The sequence below is a fragment of the Stigmatopora argus genome, chromosome 12 (assembly GCF_051989625.1).
Source record: "Stigmatopora argus isolate UIUO_Sarg chromosome 12, RoL_Sarg_1.0, whole genome shotgun sequence".
NCBI classification, from domain to species: Eukaryota; Metazoa; Chordata; class Actinopteri; order Syngnathiformes; family Syngnathidae; genus Stigmatopora; species Stigmatopora argus.
Window position 1 is genome coordinate 10,981,943 of NC_135398.1, and position 16,485 is coordinate 10,998,427.

A 16,485-nucleotide genomic window follows, 5' to 3' on the forward strand; every position below is an offset into this window, starting at 1 on the left:
GTAAAAAAGGCAGAAAATTTGAGCCTTTGTTTGATGCTGTTTCTCTAAACAGACATGTCAATGATGGTTTTGACATGACACTGCAAAACTGCCTGATGGCATATCATTTGCATCCCATATCCGTACCACACAAACCCACCGGGGAAATTTTTAACATTTCAATCATCCCGTATTTGGGTTGAGCATATGAGCAATGAAAGTAATGCATCAGTGGAGGTCACAGTAAATGTACACTTCACTGTTAAGTAAGCAGACCAAACGCAAAGTGGATTGTAAAGTTCACCTTAAGTCATCTTTTGTGCAAAGCAATGACGTGATGCACCACGAAACGAATGAATTCACTTTAGATAATTTCCTATGGGACAAATTGTTTTGAAATCATAAGTAATTAGAGGTCCCACAGCATCCCAGAAGGGATTGTGGTTTCATTTATTTTCCTTATCAGTTTTCTCATTAAATAGGCTATTTGAGATACTCTACATTCAATTAATTTGTGGTTTTTCACACTTGAGACAATTATATGTTGATGTATTAAAGTCCTCACCCATAAACTATGCAACATTTCGTCTCGTTACACCCCAAAATGATAAAACACATTTTATGGATCCAACCAGTCCCAGAGAGCAGACTGCAGATGCTGACCCATTTAGAATGAAATGTTGCTGCCGCATAAAGCTATCTATTCATCAAAGGGTAAATTTGTGAAAGAATTTCTGTCATTTACATCTTCAAGCTCTGCACACACTTTTTTTAATTCAAGAACTAATAATATACAAAAAAAATCATCACCCACATATCTACATTACAGATTCCATGAGCAGGGGATCCCCATGGCATCTGTATTTTGTTTAATATATGTTGCGTTGAATTGTTTGTTACTATTATTTATCTTGAATTTTAAAAATAAAGTGTGCAAAGCTTGAAAACGTAAGTTACAGAAATTTGCACGTAAAGTTTCAATTGGATATATTGCTTTTGGTAGCAACGTTAGGACTATAACTATTTGTAGTCCTAATCCTAGTCCAGTCTACTTCCATGGAATTGAGTCTAGTGTATTCATTTTGTAGAATACTGCATTTTTTGCAATTGTTTTTTTTTGTTGGCCAATTGGGGTTTAAGTTCTGACTGTTTGCATTTGTGTTTTGGTGATTTTGCATTTGTGTTGTGAGCAATTGGGGTTTGTATCATTACTGTTTGCATTTGTGTTGTGACTATTCACATTTCTGCTATGCCCAGTTTGCATTTGGCCTTTTTTTCATTTTTCAAAGTCTTTGGAATTGACATTTGTGTTGTGGCACTTTTATGTTAGTGCTTTTTTCTTTTTTAAAAGCGATTGGACTCTGCAATTCGCCTGACACTTCCCAGCCAACATAGTTTTGATTTTCTATTCTACATTGTGAGACCTTGTTTAACTTTAAATTGTACAAAACCTCAGCATTTTCACATGCCTCTCAATGGGAAATATTCTCATATTTTTGCCGTCATCCTTGAAAGCAACCAGGTTCACCAAAAGACGACAATTCAAAACATGTTTACTTTGAAAAAGCAATAATCAACACGATTCCCTTTTTTTCCTCATTCGTTTAAAGGTAACCCAAACAGAAATAAGTAACTCAATCAGAATTTGACTTGTAGCCAGTTAGATGATTTGTCTATTCATGCCACGCAAATTGCTCAAAGACAACTTGGATAGTTTCCAACACCAGGGAATGGATAATAATACTCCTCCTAATAACAAAACAGTTTATTTATTTCCACAAACTGATCTTTGACCTCACATTTTGCATATAATACAATGTTCTGGGACTACTTTGAGAGGAAAAACAATATTAAAATTAGTTTCTAAAACGTCAAGGTCATCATACTAAAAAAATAAAGCATAATAAAATTTGCAATGAACAGATGGACCAAAAAATAATGAAGTATGAATAAACAAACAAGAAACTACTAACTGCTAATTAAACCATTGATAATGGTAGTACACTGGAACAATGAAGCTCCCACTCCCAAAAAAATAAAAAATAATGGAATGGATTCTTAATGTCACTACAAAACCTTGTATCTTTAACCTCATTTTCATACTGAACAATTGTATTTGTCATATACACACTATTGCTGCTTAGGCTCAAATTCCCAAACTATTCATCCATCCATCCATCTTTTCAATTTTCTATAAAGGAAGTTTCAAACCTTAGAACTGTGAGGTACAGTTGTGCCAACCACCAGCACAGCACCATTTTTAAATAGATTTTAGGAGTTCATTACAGGCAACGGGAATAGCCAACGTGCCTCTTTGACACAAATAGCTGCTGAATTGAGACCTAAACAAAGTGTTAAGCCTGGCAGGCACACACGTGACATGTATGAAGTGTGACACATCAACATGAAGGCTCGCATTTACTCCAGTTTTCCTCCCACCGCAGCTTCGGCCAGTCGTTGAGGTTGATGAACTTCTCTGGAAAGTGTTGAAGCCCCTGCCAAGATTGTGTCACCTTCAGGTACATCTCCATTTAACATCCTGCGCCCTTAAGTGGAGCTGGCTGCCATGCAGCGTTTCCACCTACGTGTGGAATTAGAAAGCGAGGAGAAGGGAAGGCAGTTGTTGCGGGTACAAGTGAAAGGGAAGGAGCAGGGGGCTAAAAATGCCAGCCGATGCCCCTCCTCTGTTTTTGCATTAGCCGTGTAATTGCATGTTACTCGTGTTACTGCTCCCTGTTCAAATATTTATAACTTTAGACATCAACACAGGAATTGCAATGACTTGAATGTGTTGACCCCTGTACAGTTTGTTTGCAGAGGGGCGTGCAACAAGGGCTGCAGTTGAACAGCCATAGTGGAGCTCAAATTGGAAATGATCATTATATTTCCACTTATTTCAAGCAATACTATTGGTGTTTATAGTGGTATCATGAAAAGCATAACAATAACCCTGAATTAGGCAATACGGGGGGGATCTATCACAAAGGGGTAATTTTATATCACGATAATGAGATTGGAGCAAAAACAAATGTTCAAACAGAACATTGACAAACTAATTAGTAGGGGCTATGTATGTTGCTCACTACCTTTTTAAAATATTATAATTTTTCATTTGCGCACCCGAGTGGTTAGCGCATCGGCCTCATAACTCTGGGGTCCTGGGTTCAAATCCAGGTCTGTCCACCTGTGTGGAGTTTGCATGTTCTCCCCGGGCATGCGTGGGTTTCCTACGGGTATTCCGGTTTCCTTCCACCTTCCAAAAACATGCATGGTAGGCTGATTGGACACTCTAAATTGCCCCTAGGTATGGGTGTGAGTGTGCATGGTTGTCCGTCTCCTTGTGCCCAGCGATTGGGTGGCCACCGATTCAAGTGGCCCAAAGTTAACTGGGATAGGCTCCAGTATCCCCCCCTGCGACCCTAGTGAGGATAATGCGGTTCAGAAAATGAGATGAGAATTTGCGCACCATAATGCGTTGTGTGGTGATTTCTCACAACCCTGGTTTGCTGGTATAGAGATAGCATAAGAAGTATCACCTCAGAGTTGAGTGCAGTGTATTTTTACAATATAAAATTGACGATAGAGATACCAAAATTAATGTATTATGTTCATTTAGATCAGGGGTGTCAGACTCGGGTTGGTTCGCAGGCCGCGTTAAAGTCAACTCGATTTCATGTGGGCCGGACCATTTTAGATATAATATTTAGATTTTTTTTAATAAATGGTTTAAAAGAACTGGATTAAAAGCCCTGAATATTCAGTTTTTTATAGATCTAAAACAATATTTATTTTAGCTTTTTATATATATTTTTAGATTTTACCAAATGATATTTGAACTAAAAACACAGAAAAATTGATTAAAAATTACAATTATTGATTTAAAAGGGGGAAAATCAGGAAATTAAATATACATCTATACTCTTCATTTTAATTTGATCCTAAAACAGAAAGTCAGCACTCATGATCTACTTTCCCGGGCCACACAAAATAATGCAGCGGGCCAGATTTGGCCCCTGGGCCGCCACTTTGACACATGTGCTCTAGATAATCATTACTAAACATATAATTATGTTTTATATCTAGTCCTATTGCCAAGCACTATCTATATCTATCGCCATTAATGGCAGCCAACAATTTAAGATATTGCATCAGCCTACCTCACAGAAACAGTTGACGTACTTAACATTTTTTTTAAGTTGGCAACTGAGAAGAAAATGTCAAGATCTCTTTAATTATCACTGTGGTTTTCTTAGGATGTCAAAGATCAAAGATAATAAACCAGCTATTAAAATCTATTTGGTGTCACTAGGCTACCATATTTATTTTGCACATCAGTCCCATCCGATGTTGCATGTCACATGTCACTGCTTCCTGCTAGACGTTGATGTCATGCTGTTGCTGCCACTCGGTTATTGCCGCACGGTAATCAAAGTTGCGGGGGGTAAACAGCCAAAGGCTCTTGTGTGAGTTACTCGATTCTCACTCCAGAACCAAAATGCATCAATGTGTCATAGCATGAAATTTGTCAACAAACACACAGACAGCAACGCAGAAACAACTTTCGTTTATTAGTTCAGCATTAAGTGACGAGGAGGGAAAAGATTGTGACGTGCAGGCTGACAGCTGTCACTCGGCTGATTTCCTAGTGAGAGTAAAACACCAGAAATGTTGATATAAAAATGGTTATGATTCATTGTTCAAAGAAAAGGAAGTATTTGGAAATTTGGGGAGATTTTATCAGATTTTTTGGGGGGGCTGCTTTCGTTTTAGACAAAGTGATGGCAAAAAATGCTATCAAACTTAACTTCTGGAAATTGTGACACATGATCACCAAATTGAAATTGTTTTGTACAACCTGTACAATACATTTTTTTAATTCTTCACATTCCAAAATTTACACAAATTGCCATATCTTTTCTACTGTGTTGTAATAGAAACCATTTCCACCTTTCTTTTTTCCAATTTATTTATATATTTTTTTCTTTAAGCCACCCCAAGGGAGTGCTACAGATCTCACACACTTTGTTGTTCTTAGTGAGGACACCTTCCAAAAATAGCAACTTATTCTTGGATGCATCAGAAGGAAAATTGGTAGGTTTGAATCCCAGGGTGATAAATTAATTGCAGCCTAATTGTTGCCCGTAGGCTCTGAGTCATCAAGTGGAGGGAATGTGCGGTGTTTGGGTGTCTCTTTGCTAATGAGACGTTTAAGTCACAGACAGATTTAACTTAATTTCATTCATTCATTGCTATCCCGGGAGCCTATCCCAGCTGACTTTGGGCAAAACGCAAACTACACCCTAAATTGGTCGCCAGTCAGCCGTGGGTAGGCACACAGATAGGCAAAAGACCATTCACACTCACAATCATACTGCCACCAGCGGGAATCGAGCCCACGCCTGCCTATACCGAAGTCAGGCAAGTGAATCTCTACAACACGTGTCAAAGTAGCGGCCCGGGGGCCAAATCTGGCCTGCCGCATCATTTTGTGTGGCCCGGGAAAGTAAATCATGAGTGCCGACTTTCTGTTTTAGGAGCAAATTAAAATGAAGAGTATAGATGTATATTAAATTTCCTGATTTTCCCCCTTTTAAATCAATAATTGTAATTTTTGTAAACTTTTTTTTCTGTGTTTTTGGTTCAAAAATCATTTTGTAAAATCTAAAAATATATATAAAAAGCTCAAATAATCATTGTTTTAGATCTATAAAAAAAATGAATATTCAGGAATTTTAATCCAGTTCTTTTAATCCATTTATAAATAAATAAAAATCTAAATATGATATCTAAAATGGTCCGGCCCACGTGAAATCAAGTTGATGTTAAAGCGGCCCACGAACCAACCCGAGTCTGACACCCTTGCTCTACAACATCAGGTGGATTAGTTTAATTTGCACTTATTAATTATTTTAAAAATAAATAATTAAATAGAAAATACAGGTTTCTCCAAAACATAGATTTTTTTTCCTCAATTATTTTTTTTGCCAACCCAAATTTGATGAATGGATGATTGTGATTTTTTTTTTTAAATCAAACTAAATAATATTGTAATACACATGTTTTTCACAGAGAGGATTTCCATCCCTTCCATGAAAACCATTAAAACTTAAACATATCACGGTTCTGCATAAGACACTGTATTTGATGAAAATAATGCCAACATACATAAACACAGCCATATTACTATGCAAAAAGCAATTTTAAAATGTCATTAGTGTTTTTCTGTCAAATGATTTATAGTGTGCATACGTGTGACTTAGTCTAGGGGGGCCATGCAAATCTTTGAACTGGATTACTTCCAGCTAATTCAGTTTGAAGCCATTTTTGTGTTTTGTTTAATAAAACATTGTTCTCGCTGACTGCACTCCGAGCCGTTAGTTACTCCGACCGCAGAGCCATAAATAATATTTTACCATGCGTTGTGCCTCTATCTGATATATCTACCCTTTTAATTCTCCCAGCAAAATCCCATATCTGCATGATCCTGCAGACGTAAGCCAAGTGGAAAGAATACAGATGAGGTGGATAGCGCCTGTCTTTGCTGCCAGGACCTCCTCGAACAACATGGAAAAGCATTGTGACCTTGACTGATCAAACATTCCTGTCTGTAAAGGTGCTGCGGTAAGTTTTTTTTTTTTTTGTATTTAGTTATTTTTCATTAATGAATTATTCACTTTTTGAGTGATGTGTATCCATACGATGCCTAGGATTTGTAGATCAATGTAGTTTCGCTGTTTGTGGCCCGGGGGATATAATACCATCATTCACTTTAATGAAGTGGTGGGGGGTGAGGGGTGCAAAGATCACAAGTCTAGTGAGAAGACTACCACCACATGGTTTACTTGGGGACAGCAAAGAAACAACGTGAGGTTATAGGGAGCAGTTTGTCGACGAAAATTGACGTGAAACCGTTTGACTTTAATCCTAGCCGAGCGCTTCATTTTGTCAGCTCAATTTGTGAGACATTATAGAGCTTCATAGTGACATTTTGCAACTTTAATAAGTAGTGTTTTTAAAATATTTATTGAGTTTATGTTTGCCTGCGGTGCTATTTAAAGAAAGAGCAGGGCGGGGGTTGGCGTAAATGCACTACCAGAGGCTTATTCTTGACAACAGAGACTCTTCCTCATCACCTCAAATGTTGCTCTTCTCAAATGTCGCATTTGACTTATTGTTGTAGACCTGTCAAAATAAAAAGTTGGAATTTTATCATGAAAAGTGCAAAATAGAAGCATGTTTTAGTAGGGTTTCACTGAGATAATTTTTAGTAGTGTTTACTTTGGAATGACTGGAAATGTAACGAGATCGGAATCAGAGGACGTAAAGTCAGCTGTTAAGTCGCAATGAACTCTGAAAGCAAATCAACATTTCGTCCTTCTTTTATTTTATCTCTTAAGATCGGTCTTCTGGTGTCGTGACCACATTTTAAAGGTCTTTGTCTCGCTTTCGACTCCTAAAAGTCTTGGTCTGAGACTGGCCCGCTAACAGGAGGATTTTTTTTGTAAAGACCTGCATTGATCTGCTATTCTTCATTATTTTGCTAAGTAGGAGAAGGTCAAGCTAAAATAACAAGTCCCTTCTACTCTTGTGTTTCAAACTTTCCAAGACCCTTGTAAATGACTGCAATCTTTAAGATGTAAAGATAAACTGGATTTCCATGGTCTTGTACTCAGATAGTCTTAAGCATAACACGACTCTTTACTGCAACAACAGTGGAAAAATGGAGGAGCCTAATTTTTTGCACGTGCGGTTCTGTTGCTGCGCACGACAGATTTCATTTTCAGATATATATCAAGGTTACTCCAACATGGTAAACCCAAAAAAACACATAATAATGACTTCAAATTATTACACTTGACTTTATGTTTCAGGCCTGTCAATATTATATGTATTTCTTGAGAAATTAGAATCAGAATGTCTGCAGTTCAAGTAGTTAATGAATGAGAAAATTACACATTGGAGTGAGTCCATCTTCCGTGTAGCTGTGTTGGTTGTCAGCTGCATTGGCAGAGTGTCTCAGGCTGGAGGCTTGAAATCCAATATTAGGGGATTGTGCAGCTGGTACAGGGTGTTGCCATTTTGTGTAGGGTACATTGAAAGCTCCACATGATTAAGTCAGGCATCCTGTCGTCCCAGTTACGGGTCATAGACTGTCAAATACAATAGACCCTAAAGTATTTGTCACTGGTTTAAGCATTGTGAGTATTCATGAGGAATCAATGGAGTCTGGTGTAACCTGGAGAGTCTTAGTTTGAGGCAAAAAGCTTGTTCAGGCTCCATTTTGCTTCATCGGGAACAGGATGTCTTGTGAAAGTCACAGTGAAATCTTGAGTCATATGTGCTAATATCCACATTTTATGTTGTCATTAGCCTTGGATTTGTCAAGATTTATCCATTGTTAGGATAATTGTCTCTGCCCTGGGATAGCTGTTCTGCATCCCATGCTTTGTGCAGACTAAAAATAATTCATGCCTTCTGGATGAGCGCTGGGATCACTGAGCAGTTAAAGCCTTGGGCTTGAGAATCAATAGGTTTGTCCTCTTCTGGTTTGAACTCCTCTTGCATTTTTACTATCACATTATCGGTTAGTACTACTTACGGCTATCAGTTGCTCATTGGGTAAGATCTCTAGTTCAAAGGTTAAGTTAGAGATGTGGTAATCGGCATCCAAACCAGTAGGTTGCTTATATGTGTTGATGTGCAGGATGTGGAACAAAAGTGAATTTCCAGGAGATGGACTGAAATTAATTTAGCTGGAAACAGACATTTCAGGAAATGTCTGTGATGATTATTATTCAAGAATAATTAAAAAATGGTTATCAACTGCACTAATACTGGTAGCAATAGTCCTTGACAGCAAATGCTTTTTCATAAGTTGTTTGTCTGCTTACATTTAAATGGGAAGCCACATTAAAGTCAAAATCCTCCTAAAGTGGACATTTTCATCAGATATTCTGTAAATTTCTTCACCCGCCTTGGGTGCTGTTCATCCCAAGCTCTGCCACTGGGTTTGGACTGATCCCTGGTTTAATTTCATACTAGATTGCTGTCCCCTTTGAAGCCTTCACTTACCACATGTTGACAGTGGAAATGGACTCTGTTAATACCTGCAATATCTTCCCTTTCGTGGCTACTCGAGGCCTCTGCAGCCGATCAGCAAAATTGCCGAGGAACAAAGAAGGAAGTGTGCAAGCGAGCTGGTGCCTGGCATACGTCTGTATTCAGAAGGGCTTATGAGCCTTTCATCCAACGCCGCTCTGATCCTACTTGGCCTTAATTGCCATGGCGGGGGACACAGGAAGCTCAGCTATGAGCAGAGTAAAAATAAATGACACTCGTATATTTAAGATTTTGTCATGTTTTAACGACGATATGCAGGCCACCACCTCCCGCTAACAGCTAATCTTTTACATCTAAGCAAGGCGAGCTAAGCACCGGTTGGAAAAATGCAATAACGCCAATTGCGTGACAGTTCTTTTAAATGGGCCTGAAAGTGTCTGCAGTGGGTAAATATTTACAGCAGAGGTGTCGGGCGTGCCAACAAAGTCATTTATCGTGCACTCGGACAAATGAGGGCGGAGGCTCTTTTTCTGTGGCAATGAGTGTCAGAATTTTTTTCTAATCTTGCAGTGGATATAAAAAAAATAGAAAAATAAAAAAAAACAGGAGTAGGCTTATCAACATATCTATGGATGCTTATTTTGTGATTGCAATATCAAAGGTGACACAGATGCTTTCCCTTCTGACGAAGCTCCACTTTAAGAAACTTTGAATCAATTCCAAAAGGAAGTGAGATGTCCATTATACATCTAAGTTATTCAAAACTGAAAAATAAATGAGCAGTCATTAGGTCTAGAGGTGTTATAATTAAAAGGACTAAAAGATTTGATATTTCACCAAATTTCTACATATACTGTATGTCTGGACTGATCAGATATTTAACTTATTGGCTGCCACAAACAGCAATGGACATCCAAAATATTTTAACTTGTTGGTCAGGCAGTGAATAATCATGTTCTGCAATGAAGGCAATAGATGTCCAATCCATTTTGACTGGGAAGAGCTGGCAGTGAATGAACACTGATCGCCTCAAAGGTAGTCAATGAGATGATGCGTTTATCTAATTTGTGGTTGGAAGGCGTTTTAAGAATTCAATATTTATGAATCCATAACTTGAACATACTTAGACATATTTTTTCTCTCTCAAAACCTCCCAGCATTCAAACCAAGGTGAACCTTATGATTTTCAGGAGTAATCTTTTCCAAAAATTACTCTTAAGGGTTTTTGTCGGCAAAATAAAGATACTACTTACAACAAGGGGTTTTAGCATTAACTGTTGCTTTGGCCATGCCCTCATCATCCTTAATGAAGAGAGGAAATAGTAGATAATTTATAAATTTTAGAGCCCCTTTATATACAGTACAGACAGTGAATCTCACTTTTAGTCCAGCTAGTGTTTTATGGTCCTAGGTTGGACGGTTTCGGGGACACGGGGCAAAATAATTCCTTCAGGAAATCAATATTTTGAAAAGAGCGTAGGAAAAACAGCGTTGAAATTAACATTTTCATCAACGTCCCTTTCAACCATATCAACACTCCAAACGAAGGCTTGAAGGCAAATGTTTGATCTCTGTTTTAATGAATCTATTGGTGGTGTTTTGCGACACTAGCTTATTCCTCACTGCAGTTCCAGTTGATGCATTCTGCCTGAAGTCGGGTTATCCCTAGGAGAGGTCTACGTGTGTCCACTGTCCCCAAGGCAAAAGCAAAACACCTCAGGCATGTGGTTGTTTTTCCACTTTTTTGATGCGCCTTGCTAGCAGAATGCCAACTTGCAGGGGGGATGAAAGTTTTGTTGTTCTTTTAAATTATTCAGTACTTCTATTCAGCGTTGTGTAGTGGTAAGTATGCCAAAAGTGTGTAAAAGCATTCTAGATAATGCTTGAGGTGGGAGTTGTTTCAGGCATTAATTACCTTGACAAAAATTCAATTAATGATTCTTTTGAAATAATGAGTTGATTTAGTTTTGCTCTCATTTTTTTATTTGATTTATTTATTATTGGCTTTTAATAGGCACAGGGACAGAGTTGGTATGAAGGTAAAAAGATTAAAACAAATCCTAATTTGAATCAGTACTAAATTCAACACAAGCATTTTTTGCCATATCGGAAGGTACAAAGGGATTTGAACAATGGCAGTATATTTTGAATTACTTTCCTTTCAAGACCACAACAAAGGATTTGAAATCAAGATTTGATGGAAGAGAACTTGTGGACTTAAAGAGTGAAAGACATTTTATGGAGACTGTTTTAATGAGCTCAAAAGCATTCCATTTTAATGTGATCCATGAAGTCTGGGGAGAATGCATGTCACCCAGTTGTACGTTGACCCCTTTGGTCATGTGTTCTACGTCTTCACTACAGCTGCCTTCATTTATTGCTTACATGTGGATCTAGCAGCCTTTACTTTTGTCATCAATTTAACTAAAGAAAAGCTCCACTTGAAATCAGCCTCTATTGACTTGTGACTCATATTCTATTTCTTTGCACTCAAAAACCTGACAACTTGACTGGAAACGCCTTCATTGCAGTCTCCTTCCTGCTCGTTTTTGTTTAACTAGCTACCTTGACCTGACTTGTGTCTTCCGTCCTTCAAAATGCTCAGTTGTCTTAAATTCAGACTTGCCTATTGAAGAATATTGAACTAAATGGCCTTTCAAAGTTCTAATAGATCTTAGTAAACCTCTTGCGAAATAAGGAATTTTACATTGTTCATAACAAACATTAAATATATACATACTACACGTACGTATACACGCATACATTATTGTAATTGGCGGACATTGACGGCAAAATATGGCAGTGAATGATTTACTGTAATTTTCAGTTTTCGAGGTGCACTATCAATGAACACACACACACACGTATGAATAAAGTTATCCAATCCAATATATATATATATATATATATATATATATATATATATATATATATATATATATATATACACACACACACGTATATACACATACATACATATATACATATGCATATATATACATATGCATATGGATATGCATATGCATATATATATATAGTATATATACATATATTAATACATATATGTATATATACATATATACATCAATATTATACTGAATTTGCTCTTTATATTTTAATTTATTTGGGGCGGCCCGGCAGCTGAGTCGCCTGGTAGTGGAGTGGTTAGCCTCACAGTTCTGGGGTCCTGGGTTCGAATCCTGGTTGGTCCTCCTGTGTGGAGTTTGCATGTTCTCTCTGGGCCTGCATGGGTTTTCTCTAGGTACTCCGGTTTCCTCCCACATTCTAAAGGTAGGCCGATTGAACACTCAAAATTGACCATAGGTATCAACGTGAGCGTGAATGGTTGTCTGTCTGGCCGTGCCGTGCCCTGCAATTGGCTGGCCACCAATACTGGCTTGATGATTGATCAATGTTTTGGGGAATAAAATTAAGGATTTGGATTGTGGCTCATAGTCTGGAAAATAAGATACCTCATTGGTCACTTTAGCTCTCCCTGTCAAACCAGATTGGACCCCTATCTGTGTCAGTGGCAGCCAATTACTTAAATAAATATAATTCCTGAATGTTACATTCCATATGTTTTGCAAAAGCGCTCCAATTAATGGTGAAAGCCCATACTTTATTTACATCTTGGTTTATTTAAAGTACATATTGTGCTGATGTCTAAAGACAAAACCAAAGACTTCTGGACTGTATTACTTTAAGCGGCAGGGGAAAAAAGTGATGGATTACCAGTCTGATGTCCATTTCCATACTTGTGTGGTGCAAAGGCACCAGCTGTCTTGAAGGCCGAAAAAATACATTCATCAATTCCCAAACACACAGCGGGTTCAAGTTCAGAGTTCACAAAGTCAAAATGCATAGATGACTCATAGTTTATGTATTTATTTTTTACTACCTTTTGTGAGAAACCAAGCTTGTCTGGGATTCTGGGGAAGTCTTTCTTTGTCAACATGGCTTTCTAAACCATTATGACTAGTGTCATGTCTCATTAGCCTCTGCATGAACATACAAACACACACAGGCTGGTGCGTGAAGGCAAAAAACATGGTACAGGTTTTAATATTAACACGGGGCTGTTTGCATTCGCTTTGAAGGATTTATGGCAGTCCTTTCACTGTCCGGGGTTCTGGGGGAAGAAGGGAAAAATTCAAGGCGATTCCCCAAGCTTGAGGCGGCCGTTTAAAAGAGCTTACTGCTGTAGCTTTCGCTATGGCTTTTGATTGTCTTTGCTTTGATCTAGCTAGGGCGGCCATGTTGCGCGCAGCGTTATCCTCAAATAATCTCTGCCGTCGCTTTCCGAAAAGAGTAAGAAATGACACCACACTGAGGATGTTTAGGTTGCTTTATTGGGTATTTTCACCACTCAAATTCTAATCACCTTAGCAGCGGATAAAACACGCTTCACTAATAAAAAAAATAAAAAAAATCAATAACATGAGAGAATAATGAAATCCTTGGAATGTACTGCTCCCAGACGACTTTCTTGCTATAATTTGCTTGACTTAGACTTTCTCATGCGTGCACAACCCCAACGAGGCAGTCAAACAATGAAGCAGTGTACTTCGTAAGGAGGGCTTATTTCGTGCTGAAGATGTTGTTCGCTGACTTCAAAGGGCAGATTGTGCAGCTATCCTAAATTAGCTGTTCTTACCGCTGCATGAGCATGTCCTCACTTGGCACGAATACATTACGGAACGGTGGGGAAATTGCAGACCGATACATTTGTTAGTGTAAAAATGGACTACATTCATGGTTATGATGTGATACCACAATAAGACCACCGATTCAGGGTGTCCCCGTCTGGTGCCCCGTGTGCGGTCGATTGGTCGCCGGTTTTTTGGTCGCGGTCTTTTGGTCGCCCCGACCGCGACAACGGGCGACCAAAAGACCAGCGACAAAACAAGGTAAAACAACACTACGCATCAATAAAAGCCAACAATGGCCATGAGCAGTTTCACTGAGCCGACGTGTGAGTGTATGAGTTTGTATCTACATGCGTTGTCCCTTTAAGAAGGTATGTCAGTCAGGGTCTTAACAAGTTCTCCAACAAAAAACAATAAAAGTCCGGGAAATTTGGAGCTTTTCTTTAGCCTAATAATTACTATGGCATTAAGTATGACTAAATAGTAATTCACAGTTTTTATTTAGGGAATTTGAGCAACGATTCAAATGGTAATTATCACTTACCTTCCGGTCGACCAAAAGATCGGCGACCAAAAGACCAGCGACCAATCGACCGTGTACCCTGGTGCCCATAGTTAGCTCAGATGGTCTCCAGCACCCTCTGCAACCCTTGTCAGGATAAGCAGTTCTGAAAATGAATGAATGTTATTTTTACATTTGATGGCTATGACAAAAACCGTTATGAAGGTCACCTTTCAATACTCCTTTAAATTGTCAGATGACCCTGCTCTCATTTGCACTCACACATCATCTACTATCTGCTTGTCTTCTAATATCAGTCAACAGCTACTATTAGGATGTTGCATGTGGTTCCAGGACATTACCCATTTCCTTCTCTGTATATCAAAGCTTACCCCTTCCCACCTTCCCTCCCTGCTAATCCACTCCAGATGAGCACAATGGGACATTTGATTCATAGGGAGTAGAGACTCCAGTACACAGCCTTGTCAGCCGGGCCTCAAACAGCTGGCTTTACAACTTCGTGCACCACTTTTAATCACGCATTTGTTTTCATAATTGAAAGATTTTTGAGTGGAAGCGCCACAGACTCACAAGGCCTTCGAGCAAAGATGTGCATTGTTTCATCCTGTTATGTGCACGATGTAAATCATGTGCAAGCAGAGACGTCATCCAAGCTATTGTCAAAATGGGGATTTATTGTTATTGAGGGAAGATTCCTCTCCTTATGCAAAAATGTCTTACACCATGACGTGCTGGAAAGGCCTACGCGCTGGTTTTGCTCCAATTATACATTGTGAATTTCAAACATGGACATTTTTTGTTAGCCTGGATGATGATCTTGGATTTACCGTTAAGTTTTTTTGGGTATCTTTAAACAATATCACACACAGAAAGCTGTATGATATTGACAAATACCTATTAGGAGTATGTGTTCAGAATTTAGTTATTTTGAGGGCGTTACCAGCATTTTCTGCTTAATAGAAAGAACAAAAGATTCTGTGATTATTTCTTTCCTATCACCTTATTATTATTACTAATATTTTTTTTATTTTTTTTGCATTTTCACAATTATGTTATGATTGAGCATGTTTGGCGTAATTTGGATTGGATTGAATTGGATAACTTTATTCATCCTGTATTAGGGAAAGGCATTTTAGACATAAATAAATAGGTAATAAGGAAGTTAATAAATAAATAAATATATAAGTAAATAAATAAATGTATATTTTTATATGTATGTATTTTATATATATATATCATTATTATTATTACTAATATTATTACTTTTTAACATTTTCACAATTACATTATGATTGAGCATGCAGGAATATTGGTGTAATTTGATCCTAGTGTGACTGAAATATTAAAAATCTGAGCGTGAATGGCCAGCAATTCAGGGTGTCCACCGCCTGTGCTCATAGTTGGCTGGGATAGGCTCCAGCACCCTCTGCGACCCTTGTGAGGATATGTGATACAGTAAATAAAAGAATGAATTCATCTATCAGATGTCATCATAAAAAGAGAAAACAAGACGTTTGAGAGTGGCAAAGTCATTATCATCAGTGATGCTCTTCAAAGCAATGTGCAAGTTGCGGAAATAATTGGAAGAGAAAGTGAGAGTGAGCCAAGATGGCTTCTCACTCATTCATTCATTTGTTCATCTGAAGGCAAGTAAATCATTCCCTTTGAAGCACAGCCTGACGAAGATGATAGAGAGGAAATTTTTGAAAAAGAAACCAACATAGAGAACAGCTGGTCAACTTGGATGAAAATGGCATGTTGTTTGCTGTGAAAGTAAATAAGAAGGAAACTGGAATTTGGAGATAAAAGAGAAAAAACAGATGTTGCTTGTAAGAGATGTATCAGAAAAGTTTCAGGACTGTTTGCACAAAAGATATATATTTGAATTGCAAAGTACTAATGCTTTGAAAAGAATCATCCTGGACTTCAATGCACTTTTACAGGTCTTCTCTGCCATGCTCCCATGCACTGTTGGAAAGATTCTTCCGGGCTCCTCTGCAGTGCTGTTTTAATCGCCATCTTGATGTCATACACGGCTTCAAACTTGACCTATTTGATGACCCTCTTGTGGTTGAAAAAGAAGAAAAAACCCACAGAGCTAACTCAGGTGAGGACTTTAAGGGGGTTGCCGCAAAATGGCAACCTTTGTCAACTGCCAAAATAATATTCTGACATAACTTTGACCAATTCTTCACACTGAACAAAGCAAACACTCTTTTTGTTGACTTAGCACATAATGGTCTGGTCCACAATACAATACATCCTTTGTAATTT

The 16,485-nt window shown here is 38.1% G+C and overlaps 1 protein-coding gene across 2 annotated transcripts in view; it reads left to right on the forward strand.

Annotated features, from left to right (window-relative positions):
• The window catches only part of prkacbb (protein kinase, cAMP-dependent, catalytic, beta b), a 37,977-nt gene that overhangs the window by 13,058 nt on the left and 8,434 nt on the right, over positions 1-16,485 (forward strand). The window contains exons 3-5 of one of the 2 annotated variants that reach the window (XM_077615318.1): positions 2,424-2,498; positions 6,441-6,600; positions 16,155-16,318. The gene's annotated coding sequence lies outside the window, so the exon portion shown is untranslated. The remainder of the gene's footprint in view (positions 1-2,423; positions 2,499-6,440; positions 6,601-16,154; positions 16,319-16,485) is intronic. The other variant, XM_077615319.1, reaches the window with a different exon arrangement.